Source organism: Canis lupus, chromosome 17 (genome assembly GCF_003254725.2).
Source record: "Canis lupus dingo isolate Sandy chromosome 17, ASM325472v2, whole genome shotgun sequence".
NCBI classification, from domain to species: Eukaryota; Metazoa; Chordata; class Mammalia; order Carnivora; family Canidae; genus Canis; species Canis lupus.
This window is the reverse complement of record NC_064259.1, coordinates 43,739,306-43,759,977: the sequence shown is the minus strand read 5'-3', so window position 1 is coordinate 43,759,977 and position 20,672 is coordinate 43,739,306. Positions and strand designations below refer to the sequence as shown.

General features: G+C 37.4%; 1 protein-coding gene and 1 long non-coding RNA gene across 11 annotated transcripts in view; one reads left to right on the top strand and one right to left on the bottom strand.

Moving 5' to 3' along the window:
* Window positions 1–2,653, bottom strand: part of LOC112664289 (uncharacterized) — a 69,827-nt gene extending 67,174 nt beyond the window's left edge. For both annotated transcript variants that reach the window (XR_004806171.2, XR_003139625.3), the window contains exon 1: window positions 2,612–2,653. This is a non-coding gene — a long non-coding RNA (uncharacterized LOC112664289). The remainder of the gene's footprint in view (window positions 1–2,611) is intronic.
* Window positions 1–20,672, top strand: part of CTNNA2 (catenin alpha 2) — a 1,086,013-nt gene that overhangs the window by 889,946 nt on the left and 175,395 nt on the right. The window lies entirely within an intron of this gene.

Genomic DNA, 20,672 nt, shown 5'->3' with positions numbered 1-20,672 from the left:
CACTCACCTGATGGTTTATGCTTCCATCTCTGGCATCTTTCCAATATCCTCTCAAAACACCACTTACCAAGGAACTTGTGACAAACCTCCTACTCAATCCATCATCTTTCTTTTTTTAAAAAATATTTTATTTATTTATGAGAGAGAGAGAGAGAGAGAGAGACAGGCAGAGACACAGGCAGACGGAGAAGCAGGCTCCATGCAGGGAGCCTGATGCGAGACTTGATCCCAGGACTCCAGGATCATGCCCTGGGCCAAAGGCAGGTGCTAAACCATTGAGCCACCCAGGGATCCCAATCTGTCATCATTCTAATGGTATCCTCAACTGTCACTTTATCATCTACTCCTTTCACATTCATGTTTTCATCATTTTATTCAGTAATGTACATGTGAGCTGGAGAAAATAAAATAAGTCACTTAAGACTCACCAGAATCAGATCTAAATTCCTCTGTTATTACAGAGCTTTGCAGGTTCTGAGGTGTTGGTAATTTTTCAAGTAATTTAAAGGCCTAGATTAGTTGAGGTGAAGGTTGAGTTTTTCTTAGGTGGATTACATGGGGAGTATGGGGAGGGAGCCATTAGGCTGGAGTTAATCTAATTTCTCCTTTTTTTCCATTCTATACAAAGTTACTAGGACTGGTTCCTTGGAATTTTTAGAGGTTTTTCATGTTCATGCTGCTCTTACGAGCAACAGTCCCTGCAGGTGGGTATTCATAATTTCGGATAACAAGAAAAATGAGTTCTGATTCTACACAAGAAGTTTGTTATGGAACTTTCCAATATGTTACTGAATTTAATTACATTAATAGCCTTGTGAAGTAGATCTTAATATGCCTATTTTACAGTCAATAAACCAAGTTCAGAAAGAAGAAAGAAACACGCATCCAGTATATATTTATACATATATGTGTGTGTGTATATATATACATACACACAATATATATGTATATATATATATAGTATATATTTTCTAGACACTTTTTTTTTTTTTTTTTTTTTTTTTTTTTAAAAATTTTTTTATTTATTTATGATAGTCACAGAGAGAGAGAGAGAGGCAGAGACACAGGCAGAGGGAGAAGCAGGCTCCATGCACCGGGAGCCCGACGTGGGATTCGATCCCGGGTCTCCAGGATCGCGCCCTGGGCCAAAGGCAGGCGCCAAACCGCTGCGCCACCCAGGGATCCCTTTTCTAGACACTTTTTAAAAAGATTTTTATCTATTTATTCATGAGGGATATATAGAGAAAGGCAGAAACATAGGCAGAGGGAGAAGCAGGCTTCCTTTGGGGAACCAGATGCGGGACTCAATTCCAGGACCGTGGGATTATGACCTGAGCCGAAGGTAGGCACTCAACCACTGAGCCACCCAGGTGCCCCTCTAGGTACTTTGCCTAAAGGATGAATGATTTGCCCCAAAACACATGGCTTATAAGTGGAGTTAGAATTCACGGTTTTTTCCCACTGTCTCTCAGTGCTATTGAGTCATATGTTTAGGGACTGGGAGCTCATGTACTCAAGGGTTTAATGATCAAGCCATGTTTTCCCATTTCCTCTTTTGCTTCTTCATTCTTCTCTTCTCCCCCTGCCTCCCCCTTCATGATTCTGGGAGCCTCCTTTGTATGTCTCCATCTTTCCAGGCCAGAAGGCTTACTCTTGTTGTTCTGTCCTTGGCCTGGCATTGGAGCCTTTCCTCCCTCCTCCAAGCCTTCCAGTATCCCTGCAGCCTCTGAGTGTTCCTTCACTCCCACTGCAACAGCTTCAGCCTGAACCATGAGTAGAGAAGTTTCTATCTGTCCTGAATGAACCATAAGAAGGAAACTTTTCAATATTTGGGCCCCAGGAATGTGTTTTGACAATAATGTGAAATCTAGTGCATTTACAGCATCTTGAATTTTTCATTATGGCGACAGGTTATCCATGCAGTATTGGATGCTAGGTTAAAAGTGGTTCAAAGAATGAGATGGATAAATTCAAGCTGTAGTAAGGTATTTCAAGTAATTCTCTTTTTCTGGGAGTTTCTCTTGCTCTGATGATTGAATCTCCTAAGCTTTCTGTGCTTGTTTTCTTGCTGTAAAATTAGGGCAAGTAAATCTGGACTTAAAAATGATAGAACATGGATCCCTGGGTGGCTCAGCAGTTGGATGCCTGCCTTTGACCCAGGGTGTGATCTTGGAGTCCCGAGATCGAGTCCCACATCAGGCTCCCTGCGTGGAGCCTGCTTCTCCCTCTGCCTGTGTCTCTGCCTCTCTCTCTCTCTCTCTCTCTCTCTCTCTGTCTCTCATGAATAAATAAGTAAAATCTTTTAAAAAAAATTATAGAACAAGTGGTGTCTGTAATGATGGCTGAAATTCCAGTATTTGCTAGAAATTTATGCTTTATAATTATTCCCCTTCCTCAGAAGCACCCATACCTATTCTGGCATGTTACTTTAAATCACCTCAGTATGGTACGTTATTTATGGAGCAGATCTGTATGCAGTATTTCCAAAATGCCAGACACTATTTTAAGAACTTTGCTAACATTAGTTCATTTAGTCACCTGAAAAAGACACTAGTATATATCTCATCTCACAGATGAAGAAACTGAGGCACAGAGAGGATAAGACACTTACCCATTGTTCTAGTAAGTAGCTGAGCTGGGGTTAGCTCTCAGCATTCTGGTTCCAGAATCTTTGCTCTTAACTACCCTGTTTATTTTCCCCCTCCTTTCATGGCATTAAAACTCATTTCCCCGTATTTTATTTATTTGTCTAAAGGTGTGTCTTCCTCCACCCTCCCCAGGATGAGAGCTACTTAAAAGCAGAATTTTTGAGTTATTCATATGCTCCATAAAGAACTTTGTTTTGACTTATTTACTATTGAAATCTGGGTGTCTACAATCAAATAGATTTTCAGTAGGGGTGCTTGGGTGGTTCAATCAGTTTAGTGTAGGATTTGTGATTTCAGCTCAGGTCATGATTTCATGGTCGTGTGGTCTGACTCCATACTCAGCTCAGAGTCTGCTTGTTCCTTTACCTCCCCCTCTGCCTCTCCCACCATGTGCATTCTCTCTCTCTCAGATAAATAAACAAATCATTAAAAAATGGATTCTCAGTAAGTATTGGTTGGATAGTCTTTTCAGCCATACCACTAGTCGTAGTGACTCACATGTGATAGGCCCTATGGATGTTAAATAAATACATACATTTAGTGGTAGAGGATTCTGATCTTGACACATGTGTTCTTATATAACCCCCAAATATGAATTATAATAATATTACATTGTCCAAATTTAACGACTGTGTAGTGACTGTTTATTGGTGTAATTCCCTCCTATGGTATCCTCAATTATAGAACCATTATAAATAAGGGAGTGGATGACAAAGACATAAATTACTCAGGATTGTTGAAGTTTAGCAAGTGCTGCCAGGAGTATCTCTTTGGATACCTTGGAATGCCTGAAGAAGCTGACAGAGGATTTTCCACTCCCTTCACATACTGCTCCCAAGCTTTCAGATGAGCTGATGCATTTGGAAGTCAAAGCAGCTCTTTGCAGAGGCCAATTCTGGGAAGAAAAATATGTCTTTTTTTCCATCCCTCCTCTCTCTCAGGGTCTCTCTCCTTTCTTTCTTCACTCCTTTACTTCTTTTTCTTTTTTCTTTTTTTTCTTTACTTCTTTTTAAAAAGGGATTAGAAAAGCTGTTAAACCAAATAATTTCATTTTTACGATCTAATTTTTATTTTATGATACAGTTGAAATGAACTTCTTATTTGTTTAAAAAGCCCAAACCTTCACTAATGTTTTCCTGTGTTATATTCTGTTCCAATATGGTGTGATTGCCTTTATTTTCTTTATCTAAAAATGAAGCAAACACCTTTCTTCTAATATGAATTATTAATAATACTTGTCATGTGGTTATTTAGTGCTATGTTTTAATCATCCACAAGTAGGGCCATGGGTCATCCGTAGCTCTTCTGCCTTCATTTATGTTTTTTTTCCTTTGTTGCTTCTGCCTGCCCTTTTCCTCCAAAAATAGAATAAGGAAGCAACTTCTTCTGTGTTCTTCCTCTATACCTTCTATTATAATTGTCACATTTCTGTTGTAATATTGATTTGGAAAACTCGTTGACGTTCCAATGTATAAAGTAATAGAAATCTGAATCCTGCTGGAGAGAGTTATTTAGTCTTTAGCGAGGTTTACAGAGAGCTTTTTATCCAGTAACATGCTCAGAGAAATGGAGGAGATATAGTGAAAAAAATCATGACTGTCTCCTAAGCAGCAACAAAATATAGAGATTTGCTTTTTGTTGTTGTTTCATCTTTCCTTGATTTTATGTGTGAGTAATATTAAGGAAGTAAGTAAATGTGCACTGCATGTGGATTTCTGGAAAGTTATGGATAATATACACCTGGCAAAGTCCATTCTGTTAGCCTATCAAATAACTTAAAAACTTAAAATTTACTAGGAAAGCCTCTTTAAAAATGGTAGGAACAACGTTTTTTTGTGTGCAAGGAAAACTTTTTCAAAGCAGCCATTCCCTTTTTGTTTTTCCCACATAGTTTTCCAGAATGTCTTACTTTGACTTGCAACGTTCAGATAAAGACGGGAAAAGTGCTTTTGACTGATACATAAAAAGTGCTCCCAGTTCCCATAGCATTTGTCTAAGAGTTCAGCCAGGATGTTATTTCTATTTGATGTTATCTTGCTTAGGTCTCAGCAGGATTTCCATCAAAGAGCTCAATGAATATAAGATTATAAATTTGGGGTTCCTCGAGGAAGAACATATTTGAGGTAAGAAGGAGAAGGTTGCAATTGGTATAATGGATATATTGCACTTCTCTCCTCCTAGTATCATCAGCAAGTATCTTTTAAGTAAATGATATTCATGGCACTGCACCACAAGTTGTAGTTATACCTGCAAACCAAAGTAATGGAAAATTCTAGGTTTCATAAAACATTGTTTAGCTAAGGAGGTTCACCTGTGACCAGGCACTTCATGTGCATTCATTACCTCATCATTAATGCTTTCAAAGACCCTACCTAACACAAAGAAACATCTTACAGGGAGAAACAGAAAGTCTCAGAGAGTTTATAAGTCCCACAGGAAGTGGTAGAGTTTTGATCCATTTTGTCTTAGTTACTTCACACCCATACACAGACTGACACATACTCAGAAGGAAGGAAGGAAAGAAGGGAGGAAGGAAGGGAGGAAGGAATGAAGAAAGGAAGAAATAAGGAAGGAAAGAAGAGACGGAGGGAAGAAGAGAAGAGTATATACAAAAATTGGTGAAAACCAAGTAAGATCTGTACGTTAGCTGATTATATTGTATCATTGTACTGTTAGTTCTGTAGGATGCCACCACTGGAAGAAACTGAGTGATACTTACATAAGACTTGTCTGAACTATTTTTGCAACTTCTATTAGTCTATAATTAGTTCAAAACAAAAGTTTGTAGTTTTGTTTTTGTTTTAACTATAATCTAGGGTACTCCTGAAGTCCAAGAAATCAGTGTCCTTATATCTAGAAGTTGAAACTACAATGCAATCTAACATCCCTTTTATTTATTTTAAAACAAACATAGAAAAATATATTTTATCCAACTATGAGTTAGAGTCCCCACAAAAATATTAATGCTTTTCCTACTCCCTATTCTACTGTAACCAGTGTCCATGGGGCTTCTTGTGAGGAGTTGCCAGAAGAGCTTGTAGCCTATTCTTCTCAATATTCCCAGGAAATGTAATTTTATACTTGGACTACAGGTTTGGCTCTTGGAAAATCCAAGAGCCATCTATAATAGGTGAATTTTACTTGTAAATAAAGTAAAATAAACCAAATAGAATATAATGTCCATGTAGCATAAAATTTGGGTTCCATTTGGAAACAAAATGACAGCAACAAAAACCATGTTAAATGCCACATAATTCACAATTGAAAAAAATGGAGATATCTTCATGTAAGGCCTGAACACTGAGGCTATAGAAATGGATTTTACTTGTCATGTGCTATTTTTAAGATTAGAAACCATTTCTATAGACTCAGTTCAACATCATGTTAATATGATGAGTGTGAAGTGCTCAGTACAAGCCTGATGGGTAATAAGTGATCTGCTAAAATCTAGCAGCTTTAATCACAATGAGAATGATGATGATTATGATGATGAATTTTGCCCTTAGACAAATGCTTTCCTTTTTTGAAGCATTTTTTGTCATACACAAACACCCGGATTGAACAAAATGAGAGCTAAATTTTGCACCTTTGCCATTCAGTGACTTAGCGACTTGCACTCTGGGTTAGGTGTCAGGAGGCAGAGCAAAAGTGTGGAGAGTACAGGTGAGACCAAGCAGATTTGTTGTTTCTGAAATGATGTGACAGCTAAAACTGAGTTTTGATTCTTCCCCTTGACTTATCTCAGAGCGAGACCTATCTTCTTTTTTTCCTTCAGATTCTAGGGTTTTCATCATTTTGCTAACATCTCCAGGCTGCACTGACATATATTCTGACTAAGAAACATTGTAGAAAAAAATACCCAAGGAGTTCATTATGTGCCTGAACAGCCAGAACTATTAGGTAATTGATAATTGTTTGATAAATAGACTTGTGTCTCCCAGTGTGACTGCCATGTTTTTGCCAGGCCAGCGACTGTTGAATATCAGTTGCTTGAAAGATAGACAGACTTTTCCAGTGGGAAAAAAAAAAAAAAAGGTTCAGATATTAGAGGGTCCATTGCATTTAGTTGGTGATATATGACACTAATCCTCCAGTTGAAAAAATATCATCTGGAAAGAGCAGCTTCTGGAAAGTCAACACTAGTAGCTTCCTTGGCATACATTGAAAGACTGGCAAGCCCTGAACTAATAGAATTTAGCTTCTAGGTACCTTTGAGATGTGGTTTATAGAGGTAGAGTATGGGTTTAAATTCTAGGTACCTTTGAGATGTGGTTTATAGAGGAAGAGTATGGGTTTCTTTGTAGAGTTCAGCATGTTTGCCAGTGGGGCTTGAGACATGGGCATAGATAGGTTTGTACCTCATTGGGTAAAAGCCTATGCACAGAAGCAGGTGTGAGGTGATGAGGAAGTAAGAGGTAGGTGAGGGGTCTGTGACATTAGTTGGTTGGAAAACTTTTATCAAAACAGATGTTAGGTTTTCTCAAACTTTTCAACACATCTCAGTGCCTTATTTTTGGCTTTAGAATGTCTTTTCATTGTAATCTTGGCAAAGGCCATGTCAATATACTTTTAGAAAGAGACAATACAACCCTTAGACATGGGTAATATTAGCACCTGACCTGACATGGGTAATATTAGCACTTAGCTCTGTGCTTAGAGGCTTCTTCCAGGGACCCTCCTCCAGCATTCTCCTACCCACAGGGAGAAGAGTCAGTGCAGCCAAAGGAGTCTATGCAGAGCTCATACCATCTGCCATTTAGACTACACAGAAATCCCTGCCAAATAGCCCAGATCCAGTTCTAAGACCTACTTGGACCTTCTTCCTAGTCCATTCTTTTGAGGGCAGCTTGAGCTGCTGGTGTGAACACCTCTAGGCAAAGAAGCGGTCAGGGGAAATTGTTGGGAACAGGTTTGATGAGCCCTCTTATTAAGCAAGATAGAACTGAGTGTGGAAAGGAGAGAAAAGGGCTAGAACAAGATTTTGAGGACCATGGGCCAACTGTTTCCTACCTTCATATTCTGGCACAGAACTCCAAGGAGTCAGAGAATTCCAAAATTAAATTCTAGATTTAGAGTCTTGGTTCAGATCCCAAAATGTTGTGAGTAGGCTTGGGGAAAGGAAGAGTGCTCCCTGGTCCCAGCTCTTCTCCTGCCCGGGGTGTCACTCCATACCACAGCTAGCTGGACAACACTTGCCGATGAAGATAGGTAGAAGAACAGTTAATCACTATTGGTTCATTCATTTACCAAACATTCACTGAATACCTACTCTGCACCAGGTACTGTAATGGACACTGGGAGACACTGACTCAGACAAATATGTTCCTTATCCCATAAGACATGGTAGATAGAGTGAATATACAAGATATACTAGTAAACAGAAAAAATTAACTACAATTGTGATAAAAACCTTGAAACAGAGGGAAGGGAAAAAATGAGAAAGGAACTAATTTGAGATGAGCTGTTCTAATTGAGTCTCTCTGAGCAAGTGACATTTAAGCAGAGCCCTGAAGGGAGAGAAGAAGCCAGCCATGCAAGAGTAGAGTGAAGGGAAGGGTTCCAGCCCAGAGTTGAACACGCAGAAAGTCTGTGAGGCAGGAAAGAGTGTGTGGCATCATGTGCCGAGTCAGATCATAAAGGACCTTGCAAAGCAAGGGTTGGCATTTTATCCTAATTACAGGGAAGCCATGGAGGTCTTAAGCATAATGCAATTTACATTTTTTAAAGATCATTCTGACTCCTTTGTGGAAAATATCTGGAAGAATGGAAACAGGAAGACTAACTAGGGAGACATTTGTAAGAATTCAGGCAAGAGATGATGGTGCTGAGTTTTATCCGTTACAAAGCCTAGATGCTCCCACATCAAGATATCTTCCTTCTCCTGAAGTAGAACTCATTAAATCTTAAAGGCTGGAACTCTTACATCTGTTTGGGAAGAAGAGCTGCATTCTTTTAATCCTCCCTTTCTTCACTCATCCAACACATGCTTATTAAACATGGACTATGTTTTAGTGCTGCTTTAGGGCTGGGGATATGGAAGTAAAAGAGACATAGTCCCTACTTTTAGAATATGTAACGAGATCCATGCTGTCTAGAGGCAGGAGCCACGGGCAAGGGGGAAGGTGGCAGGAGTTGGGTAAGGAACGAAGATGACGTAGGTATTACTGAAGACAATGATATCAAAACAAAGGTTTATCTGATTTTCAACTGGCTCTGGCCCTGTGATATGGCCTCACAGTAGCCAGTTATTGCCTTGCTGGACTGTGAGTGATTTTAAAATGTTAATTATTTACTTTGCTCTCCTATAATGAATGGATGAAAAGAAGATAAACGACAATTAAAGTAATTTTGGGGGGAAGGGTGCTCCTTCCTCCTTAACTATATTTTAAAATACATAAAGATGGAGAGAAAAGATCTGCAACTGGAATGCTAGAGGCCCTACAGATAAGGATGGGATTTGGGGAGAGGTGAATGAATGGAATGAGAGTGGCCATGAACAGCTGGGAATGGGAGTATTATGAAGATCCTAATGGATGCATTGGCACTAGGAAGATCACATATTCCATGGACTGCCATGGCCAAAGACGGAATGGCGATCTCTAATGGTCAAACTACCCTTAAGTGGAAACTGATTTGGAAGGAGACCAGTTAGAAGGATGCCACTTCATTTCATCCTGAATGTTGCAGTGCATTCAACCTGAGTCAGTTCTGGTTGGAAGAGGAAATCTCTGCACTCACAGGCTAGAACCAAGAAAGCAACATCCATTCTTATTCTCTGATCACTTAGTGACAAATTTTTTGAAAGAAAGGATAATTTCCTACAATTTTAGTTTAGATTTGGATTCAGGCAATTCACGACCCACTAAAGTGTGGGTCCATTTAGATACCAGTTTCTCATGTACATTCATGAGGATGGATTCCACACCTCTTGGAAGAAGGAGCAGTGTCATGGGTTGAAGTGCTCAAGAGGAGATGGGACCTAAGAAGGCACATTTTTCTTGCTTTAAGGTGAGGAGGGATGGAGCCCAGGCAGAACTAGTCAACTTTAAGTCAAAATGAAACAGGGGTTGTGGGCTAAGTTAGAAGAGAATTAGCTGCCATATTTTTCAACACAGGATTTATATTTTTAATGCGCAGGCCTCCAGTTATTGACATTACACATGCTATTGCACTAGGAGAGAATGAGATCTGACTCATTCCACTCTATCTACTTGCTCAGTATGTCCAAAAAAATGTATTAACAGTCTGATAGATGCCCATTCCTCTGCTGAATCTTTTAAAGGCACCACATAGTCCCCAATTTGGCATACACAACTTCTGCTTTCAATTTAAGTGGTTAGAACTTAAACACTTAGTACCATTTGAGAACAATAAAGATAGGAATCAACTGAGCCCTTATCTGAATGGTAGAGAAGGCTATAATATTTGGAGTTGGGACATTCAGTGTAGACCCAATGCCTCCTCCAGCCTCAGGCTCCTCAGCTATTGAGCTGGATGTCAGATTATTCCAGGTGGTAGAAACACAGGAGCCAAAGACTAGATACCAGGTTATAGAGCCCTCAGTCACTGGTGCATTGCTGAGTGAGTTACAGTATGGAATAGTACGTGCTCATGTATGTAAGAAATAAATATATATGGAAAGACTTTCTCCAAAGTATTGGTTGTCTTTAGGTGTTTAATTAATGGGTGATTTCTAGTTTTGTTTTGTTTTTCCTATATCCTTGCCTATATAATTTTCCTAAAATGAAGATATATGCCATGTAATATATTTTACAAAATATGAACATTTCATCCATTCTTGTGATGGAAGTCTGGACATTTTGAAGAAGTCATAAATATCACAGTCTCTGGAACTTACTTTATCAGTAAAAGCTTACTTTATAATAAATATAGCAGTATGAGGATAAAGGCTTATGTTTTGATGTATGTGTTGGGGGGGTAATGATTTCTCCACCTCTAGGCAATGAAGCCAATTATAAGCAATTGAGGCAGTAATATTACTGTCATAGAGATTTGGGTATAAAAGTGTGGTAGTTGTTTCTGAAAGCCAACTTCAGGCCAGATATACTAAGGCTGGTCAGCTGTCAGTTTAAACTTTTACTAAATCTTATCAATCTCCATTCTAGAACTTTGACAGCAGAAAATGTTCAAAATCATGACTGTGGGTGCTTGAAAATCCTGTGATCAAAAATATTTCTAAATAATAGGTCAGATGCTGCAGGGAGGGGCCCTCAATTCTAATCTAGAGGTCCCTGACTGGTGGCTCACATATGTAGACTTAAGTTTTTATTTGCTTTTATTTGATTTTTGGCCAATGTAAAATTTTTAAAAATCAGCTAATATTAAAAATCAAGAGGTTGTATATACATACTTGAATCCCATCTTCTCTTTAAAAACCTAGGTATTTCATACCACTGGACTCATGTTCTTACATGGCTATGCTCAGCTCCAGTATAGGCATGACTTGCCCCCTTTGGGTAACTAATTCTCTATAGAATTCACAATACTCTCTTATTACCCAGTGCTCAGGCCAAAGGCAGCTGCCATTTACCTTCTTGTTGTTTTTTTTGTTCTTTTGTAATGGCAAAGTCTTATTTATCTATGTTTTTATCAAAGGTAAAAATAGAAAGGTATATAGGAAAGGCCATATATATCAAGAAAAAATGAGATAGCATATTTCTTTCTGGAAGTGAAAAATATTCAAATAGCATACAGACACCTATGTAGCATGGTTGGCTTCTTTTGGCATCTAAATTTTTGAGTTTTGCCTCAAGTCTTAAGATCTCTTTCAGTGTGGCTAGAGTGCTTACAAAGAAGACCTTAAGGAGAGAATGGGGGTGGGTGTTCCATTTACAAAGCATACTTCTCCATTTGAAAACCATCTCTACTTCCACCATGCCCCATTTCACCACCAAAACAACAAAACTGCAACAAAACAAGAGCTGGGTAATTCCCAGTTTAGAATGCTAAGAGATAAGGTTTGGGATTGCCTACTGATTCTGACCTAGCTTGTACTGTACATTTTCCAGCCACAAGTTGAACTATTTCCTTCCAATGTTCATTATAAACCAGTAAAATGCATAGTCCTTGTATTATCTAGACAGTGACTGAATGAAAAACCAGAGGGCCTTCCCCAGTGCTTTTTATTGAAATTTTCCAAGGAGCCATGAATTCCCTATTATTAGGGTAAATATCAGCGGAAGACCGTCTAGTTAGATAGCTACTTGGAAGTACCAGCAGGAAATTAAATTTGCAAAACAGGAGTAAAGTCATGATAGAATTTCTGTATACAGGGACAAAAGCAAGGAAATTGAATATTGAGATTTTTTTTATCATTCTTCCCTGGTGATGTAGAATTGAAGAGTACACAGTTTGTCATTTATTAGAAGGCCAGACCTAAGATGACTTAGCAAGATGTTCATTGTACAGACAAAAAAATCATCTGACAGGCCCAAATCTCAAAGATATAAAAAGGCTAAGCAAATGAAGTATCTCAGAGTTAGACATTTTTTCACTCATTGTGTTGATTTTTGTTTTCTTTTTGCAGTTTCTAGAGATGGTACCCCCACTTTTTTATCGTGTGAAGTCACTGTGGAGTATTAGCACCATTTTCTAAGCAAATATGAATGTTTCCTCAAATTAATTAACAATTTTATTCATAAATTCTTTGATGTTAATAGTAGATGCATGTGTCAATGAATGGAATGGCAACACTACTCCTCTACTAGGATGTTTAAATTATAACAGTGCATTTTGAGCTAACAAGAATTGGTGCATTTCAGAATTCTTTTTCTTTCTTTCTTTCTTTCTTCTTTCTTTCTTATTTCTTTCTTTCTTTCCATATTAATTCTCTTGATCCATGTAATATGCATGTGCTGGTGGCAGATTTAATAAAAAAGTGGAGAGGCAGTTCAGAAAGAGGAGAGAATTTGGGCAGCCCTGGTGACCCAGCAGTTTAGTGCCACCTTTGGCCTGGGGTGTGATCCTGGAGACCCGGGACTGAGTCCCACGTCAGGCTCCCTGCATGGAGCCTATTTCGCCCTCTGCCTGTGTCTCTGCCTCTCTCTCTCTCTCTTTCTCTCTCTCTGTCTGTCATGAATAAATAAATAAAATCTAAAAAAAAAAAGAATTTAAGATACATTTTTAATTTATTTACGAGAGCGTAATAGTCATACAGTTATTTATTTACCTATTTTTCATAACAAAAGGACTGGAACTCTTACCTACAAATTGAAGGTGAAGTGATGAAATATAAAGCCCTCTTGGGTGAGTCAGGAAATCTACTCTTCTGCTACTAAATGCCTATGAAACCTTGGAAAGTGAAGATGAAAGATTAGGTGTCTTTGAAGTCATTTCGGCTTCTACCATTCTCTAATGTAATAACTTTGTCCAGATATGCATTTTCAGATATAGTTTAAGCTTAAGATAAAATAATTTACTGATTGTCAACCTTCTGGGAGAGGTCTCAAACTGCCAAACTATGGATTACCTGAGGCCTGTTGTGCAAATGTATGTGGTTCACAAAGTATTGTCCCATATGCTATTTGGAAAAACAAACAAACAGAAAACAAACAAACAAACAAACAAAAAAGAGCTCATTGGTAATAGTTAAACTAATAGCTAAAATCACATTTTGTAATTGTCTTAAAAAAAATCATCCCTGGCAATCCTATAGACCCAAACAATACTGCTAGGGCCATTTCTGGGAGCATGGGACATGTATCCTTTTCATCAACAGCCTTCCTGCTACTGACTCACCAGTTCTGATACCCAGCCACCTCCTGATACTAAGGCCATGTGGGGTCGTTATCTTTCTCTTCACTGATTTGCATTACCTGCTTTGTGGGAAGTGAGCTAAATGCTATTTGGGAGATTAGTACCTATCTCCTTTAATTAGCAAAACCTATGGCCACAGACAATGTCTCACACACACTCCAAGGAGGCAGAAGCAAATGTATTGAAATAGCTGAGAAGTTGGGCTGAAATTTTTTCACTTGGGAACACTGTCTCATATTCATGTCAGTTGGAATATGACTTGTCAGAAACACATTTCAGACACTCCTTACACCCTAAATATTGAGTAAGGTTTATGAAACTACAAATTTCTTCCCTTCCTCAACTAACTTCTCTAGGTTAAAAGGTGAAATAATGATTGAATATTCTATCAGGAAACTTGGCTTTGATTCCAAGTATGATAATCAGTCAATTCCAAGAAAACAAAAAGTCCAAGAAGTAATTTTGCATCAGGAGTAAAAAGACCATTTCTCCATCTAATTGTTTTTTACAACTAAATTATTTACATGTTTTGAGGGGTTTAGGAATTATTAAGTGTACTCCCCCACCTGCCCTGATTCAGTTCTTTGCATTTCTCCCTTATTTCTCCCTTATATAAGTGAAACCCAGTTGGATGCCTACCAGGCAGATAGACCTGCAAATGGGTTTATTAACAGTCCTGTAACACTTCTCCTCCCCTCTTATTTTCTGGCTTCACATATAAAAGATAGAGCCTCTTCAGGAATCAAGTGGGGTACCATGGAATGAAAAAAAATGAAAGTCAGCTAATTATATGTATTTACCTGCTTAGCTTCAGAGGGTCGATTTGTGATTTGTGCTTGTTCAAAAAGAAAGTTGCTTGATAGCAGTGGCCATGCTATCAGGATTCATAAGAGGAAGATGATTATCTGTTAATTTTTGAGTAAAGAGGCCTTTTGCCACCAGGCAGAAAAGAAGAAGAACTCATGCGTTTCTCACACACACACAAAAATTCTTTGTTTTGATGGAATAATTACTATTTAGACCATATCAGGTTGGGCTTGTAAAATGACTAGTCTAGCATTTATAGATATCATTATCAATGTGGAAAATTCAGTCATGGAATATGTAGATGTCATGATATTGATAAGGAATAGAATATATTTGTATCTATGTAGCATACATACATGCGCACACATACACACATGCTATTTAGGAGGAAACAGGCTTTGGAAAGTCAGTATTTTTTTTTAAGACTTCAATTTTTAGAGAAATTTTAGGTTTAGGCAAAAGGAGAGGAAAGTACAGAGATTTCTTATAAGCCCATCTCCTACACACACACAGCCTCCTCCACTATCTACATCTCTCATAAGAGTGGTACGTTTGTTACAACTGATGAACCTGCATTGACACGCACAATCACCCAGAGTTCATAGGTTATATTATGGTTCAACTCATAGTGTTGTATATTATATGGATTTGGACAAATGTATTATGACATGATTCCACTATTATAGCACCCTAGAGTATTTTCACTGCCCTAAAAATTCTCTATGCTCAGCCTATTCATCATTTTCTTCCGCCATTTCCTGGCAAGTATCTTTTTCCTGTCTCCATTGTTTTGCCTTTTCCAAATGTCATATAGTTGGAATCCTACAGTACATAAATTTTCAGATTCAAAACCAAACATATTTGGGGATCCCTGGGTGGCTCAGCGGTTTAGTGCCTGCCTTTGGCCCAGGGCGCAATCCTGGGGTCCCGGGATTGAGTCCCACGTCGGGCTCCCGGCATGGAGCCTGCTTCTCCCTCCTCCTGTGTCTTTGCCTCTATGTCTATCATAAATAAATAAATTAATTAATTAAAAAAAGAACGTTTTCATTAAAAAAAAAAACTAAACTTATTTTTACCATATGATCCAGTAATTGCATTTGTTGGTATTCAAAAGAGTTGAAAATTTATGTCCACCCAAAAACCTACATATGGATGTTTATAGATGCCTTATTCATAATTGCCAAAATGTTGAAGCCACCAAGATGTCCTTCAGTAGATGAGTGGATAAACTGTGGTACATGCAGACAATGGAATAACAGTGCTAAAAACAATGAATTATCAAGTCATGAAAAAAACATGGAGGAAACATATGCATAATAGTTGGTTTTTATTCTGATTCTGTTAAGTGGTTTTAGTAATGGTGAATAAGGCTTGATTGCTATGCTTAATAGAAGTTACTTTTAGTTTGGGGAACATTTTATTATTTATTAAAAGATTTTCTTTTCCCGATCATTAGAATCCATTTATTGTACCTACTCTTAGAATCCCTTAGAACAGTGGTTATCAGTCAGAAGCTATTTTAACTCCTTAAAATTGAAATGTCTGGGGAAATATTTATTTGTCATGAGTAGGGATCGACGGAGATGTTACTGGTGTTAATCAAGTAGAGATCAAGGATGCTGATTAAGTATCCTTGGGTGTGCAGGACAGCCTCTCAAAACAATTATTTGGCGTAAATGTCAATAATTTCTAAGTTGACAAACTCTGCAGGGAACAGTTGCAGGGATGGGATCTTTAGCATGATGGAGAAAAAATAAAAAAGGTGAAACCTGGCGCTAATTTCAAGTTTCTGGAGGGCTTTGTGTGCAAGAAGGGTAACAATTGCTTTGCTTGCTCTTTGCTGGACACTTGGACCAATAGGTGGAAATGATAGAGGCAGATATAAAGAGAAGCCTTCTAACACATTATCTGCAAGGCTGGAATGTATCTCCTTGAGAACTTGTAAATTTCTCATCTATAGGTAACTAAAACAGAAATTTGCCTATCACTAGAAAGAGATGTCCAGTACCTAATTGTTATGCAAACTTAGTTTATTGAAAATAATTTTATTCCAAATAATGTGCTAGCGATTCAGAGTGCAGTGTTACAGAAGAAACTTAAATAAAAGAATCTAAGCTACCATTTCCAGATACAAAATTTGAATGAGTCCATTCTTCATAATTCTGGAAAAAGCCTGGCTCCATACACAGCATTGTAAATATACGTAGGTAGCATTTAGGAAAGATATGTAGATTCATTTCAACAAGCCTTTTACTTCTGTAAGGCTTTAGGAATAAATATAACATTTTCACATCTTGCCTTATATAATTTCTTAGATTAGCAACCTCCAAATTTGATCAATCAGTAATTTTTAAATCCTTATACATAATTTGCATATTTATGTAATTTAAAATTTATTTTATCACAAATGGAAATTTAAAAAGATGATAAAAAGAAAAATTCTGTATATTTTCCTACATGGAACTGAACCAATGGCTCTAAATTAATGTTTTCACCTATGAGAAGTGAAGGACCGTTGTTTTATTTTTCAAATAAAAAAAAAATCTAATTTGTTGTAAAATTCAAATGAATAGTAATTTTTTTAAAAAAACCTTCAAATAAAATACAGTTCCTAATTCAAAAGTTAACTTTGCCAAACATAAAATTACTCTTCCAAGTTCCTACAAGAGTTTTTAAATACTTGCTCTGAGTTTCTGTTTGTCTCATTGTAAATTGGTGACAGTTTGCAGATTGACCCTCATTTGCAGGTTACTCTTGGAGTGCACTTTTAAAAACAACCATGAGAAGTGGATTATGTTGCCCATAAGTAAATTGAGGCCAGAATTAAGTAACATGACCCTACTGATGAAAAATCCCATAATCTTAGATTGATACCTTGAATTTTCGATCCAGGGCTTATGTGTGTTGTCTTTAATAATTCAGAACCCTTCCCATCTAAAAATAGGCTGCTTGATTGGGAATTAGAAATCTGAGCTTCCACTGCTAGCTTTTACTCTAGTTATTACATGAAAGCGAGCTGTTCACTTATTCTTTTTGTATCTAGCTTTATTAATCTGCCAAATGGGCATGAAAGCACCTTCCATCCTTCCTTTATAAGATTCTTATATAGAGCTAGCAGCTATAAGAAAGCACCTTGATGAGATAGTTATGACACGTGAGTGAGTCCTAGAGATTCAATGCCCAGGAATGCATTTACATTCAACCAGATTTCCTAGCTCTAAATCTAAATGCCTTTTGTGCTACCTGTAAGTTTTTCAGGCAGAAGTGCAGTGTTTATCCAAGCCACTAATTAGTTGAAAACCGATCCTCATTGGGTTGTCTAGATATTCCTTTTCATTGCTAATGTACTTGATGCAGTTATAAAGCTAAATTGTATTCCAAAAGTCTGTAAGAATGAAAGTAACTCTGATGGTTAAGTTAAACCAAAGGAAGAGTTTAGATGTGGAAATAATCTCTATTCAAGTATGCTTTCATTTAGTCAAATCATGTTTAAATGCCTGTTAGAGGAGAAGCCATGGGACAAATATGTCTCTTCTCATTTCTTTGGGATATGATGTGCTTTTACTTAACACTGTTTCCCAAGTCCCTTGTTTGTAACATAGGGATGGATAATCATAGTACCTGCTTCATAGGGTTGTTGTTAAGGAATAAATCAGATAATTCAGTTAGGCACCTAAAAGTGTGTGACCCAAGATAAGGGCTTGATAAATGACAGGTATTATTAGTATTAATAGTGCTCATTTTAACAGAAGTGCTTGGCCATTCAGGACATTCTAGCACTTCATATTAAGTGGTACAATCATATAAAGATAGACTGGAAGGAAACTAGAAGGTTTTTAAGCTTGACTTTCCTGTTGGCCCCCACCAACCAAAGGCCCTCGGAGTTCTCCTTGTTCTACTTCCCGGTAGAGAAAATGTCATCTTTCAGATGGACACAAAGCAGTGGCCTGTTATTAGCTACTACATACTTGTTAAGCTTTTGCTTCACAGCTCACATGGGCCAAAGACTATTATACTTAATGACCTGGGTTAAAAGGCCCCCTGTTAAGTATGTATTATATGAGGGGGGGGCAAAAGTAAGAAAACAAATGATACTTTCAAAGGATTTCGTGCCTTCCATAGACCCAGGAGGCAAACTGTTTACTTGTTGGTAAAGCAACTGTAATTTCTAAGGAATATGTCTAGATTAAGAACCAACTTTGGACAGCAATAGCAATATTGGGAATATTATCCACCCCTCCAAATAGACCTTACCTGCCATGAAGTATGGACATTAATAATATATACAAACTATTAAGACTTAGAATTATATTTGCCAAGATCTTTTCTTAATTTTATTTAATTCAGTCAAATAATATATATACGTTTTAGAAATAAAGGCAATAGTCTTCTATCAGTCTGTTGGATGAGATCCTACTGTTTCTCACATAGGAACATCAGTCTGGTCTAGAATTATTTCAGGAACACATTGAAATCTAAGTATCTGAGTGTGGGCTTCACATATTCCCTTCAATAAGGAAGCTCTAACTTATAGAGGGTCTTTTTGCCATGTAGAGTAGTTATAAAAAAAACACTTCCTGGCAGTGGTTGGTGGTGGCTGGAAAAAGAATATTTAGAGCAGAGGTTAGCCAACTTTCTGTAAAGGGTCATGTCATAAATATTTCAGGCTTTGTGGGCCAGACAGCCTCTGCCACAACTATTCAACTCTGCTATTGTAATGCAAAAATGACTATAGGCAATATGTAAAAGAATAAGAATGGCTGTGCTCCAAGAGTACTGTATTTACAAAAAGAGACAGTGGCCTGGCTTTAATCCAAAGGTGATAGTTTGTTGCCCCCTCATTTAGAAGAAGGAATGATTGCTAGTTCAGAGGCCACCAACTAGCAGCCATTAGCCAAATTCAGCGGAAAGATTTTTTTTTACAGCATACTATTTGTATGTGTTCTTATTTTCAATTAGTTAACAATACTTAAAATTTAGATTTTTTTTTTTTTTACATACAAATCTGGACTCTGACATCTGAAAAACAAAGATCTGTTAACACTCATTTGTCTTCCTCCATGGCAATAGTAGAGGCAACCCCTTCAGAACTGTATTCTGTTGCTTATTTACTCCAGTACTCACCATTCTCTGGTGACTTCCAGAAATTCAGGCTTACTTCCTTATTTTACATTACCTGTCTTATCCTCTCTCTGCTCCGTGAAGAACTGGATCCTGTGAACACTTTATATAGTAGAGCCTATCTCTTTTCCTCCTTTATTCTCCAATTCTGAAAGCAGTTTCATTTTGGCTCCTTAAGGTTGAGGGCCAGGGGTCCATGTGTCCAGAGATACATGATCAGCGTCTCTGGGAAAGCAGCAGACCTGAGCTTCGGGAGTAGTGAACTTCTGCTTATTTTTTATGTCCATCCTAAAATAATTCCCAAGGTTCAAGTCTCTCTTCTTTTCTTTCTCCTGTCCCCATGCAATGGACCAGAAAGAGTATATGTGTCCCTATTCATGCTTTCAGTATTTTACACATTTTGATCATATGAGCGTTCAGTCTCTTTGTACATCTAAAGAATCCTGTTTATTGTACTATCTTTTTAAATAAAAATAGCTTTTTTACTGTGCATTAATAATGCTTAGATCTTCACTGGAGGTGGGATTGTTGATTACATTATTTAATTCATTTCATTCCATTATTTAGTACTCGTTATGTTCCAGGCACTGTGCCAGGCTTTGAACTGTAAAGTTAGAGAGTGTCTGTCATGGAGGAGGAAAGAGGGCAAGCATAACGTCCAAATGGAGAATCTTGTTTTATGGAGATCTTTGGATTTATAAATAAGCATATACCTGAACTAAGAACAATGGAAAACACAAAGAGCTATCAAAAACTTTTTTTTTTTAATCAAATGAACAGTGTTTATTTTAGTCTAGGAAACAAAGCTTTGGGATAAATGGAAAATTCTGTGGTTTGATAAGTGGAGTCAGTGGTGTTTTATTTAGCACGTGCAAAAGAAATCTATGCCTGAGAATATATAATGAGACTTCAGTATCTTTTAAAGTCCTACACAGGGTTATACAGGATAACCAAGTGCTAAGGAGATAAAAATTGACTAAAAAAATCTTACAGGGATATGTAAGGCAAGAAATGAACTTCATCACACAGGTCAATGGAAAGTAGCTACTTGAAGGAAAAACAAACCATTATGAGAAAGTGTCCTTTGGACTGTCAATAATGCAATATAAAGCTTCTGAAGAATGTTCATTGAAAGACATTAGCCCTTTATGTTCAATTATGTTGTTGTAAATAAAATATTGCTAAAGTATTGGTCACCACAAAGAAATCTATAGAAAAAAACAAATATTTACTTTTAAGGGTTTTTTTTTTTCATTAAAATTATACTCACTTTGTTCTAAAGTACTTGTTGTCAATAAACCTCAAGCAAAATTTGTGATA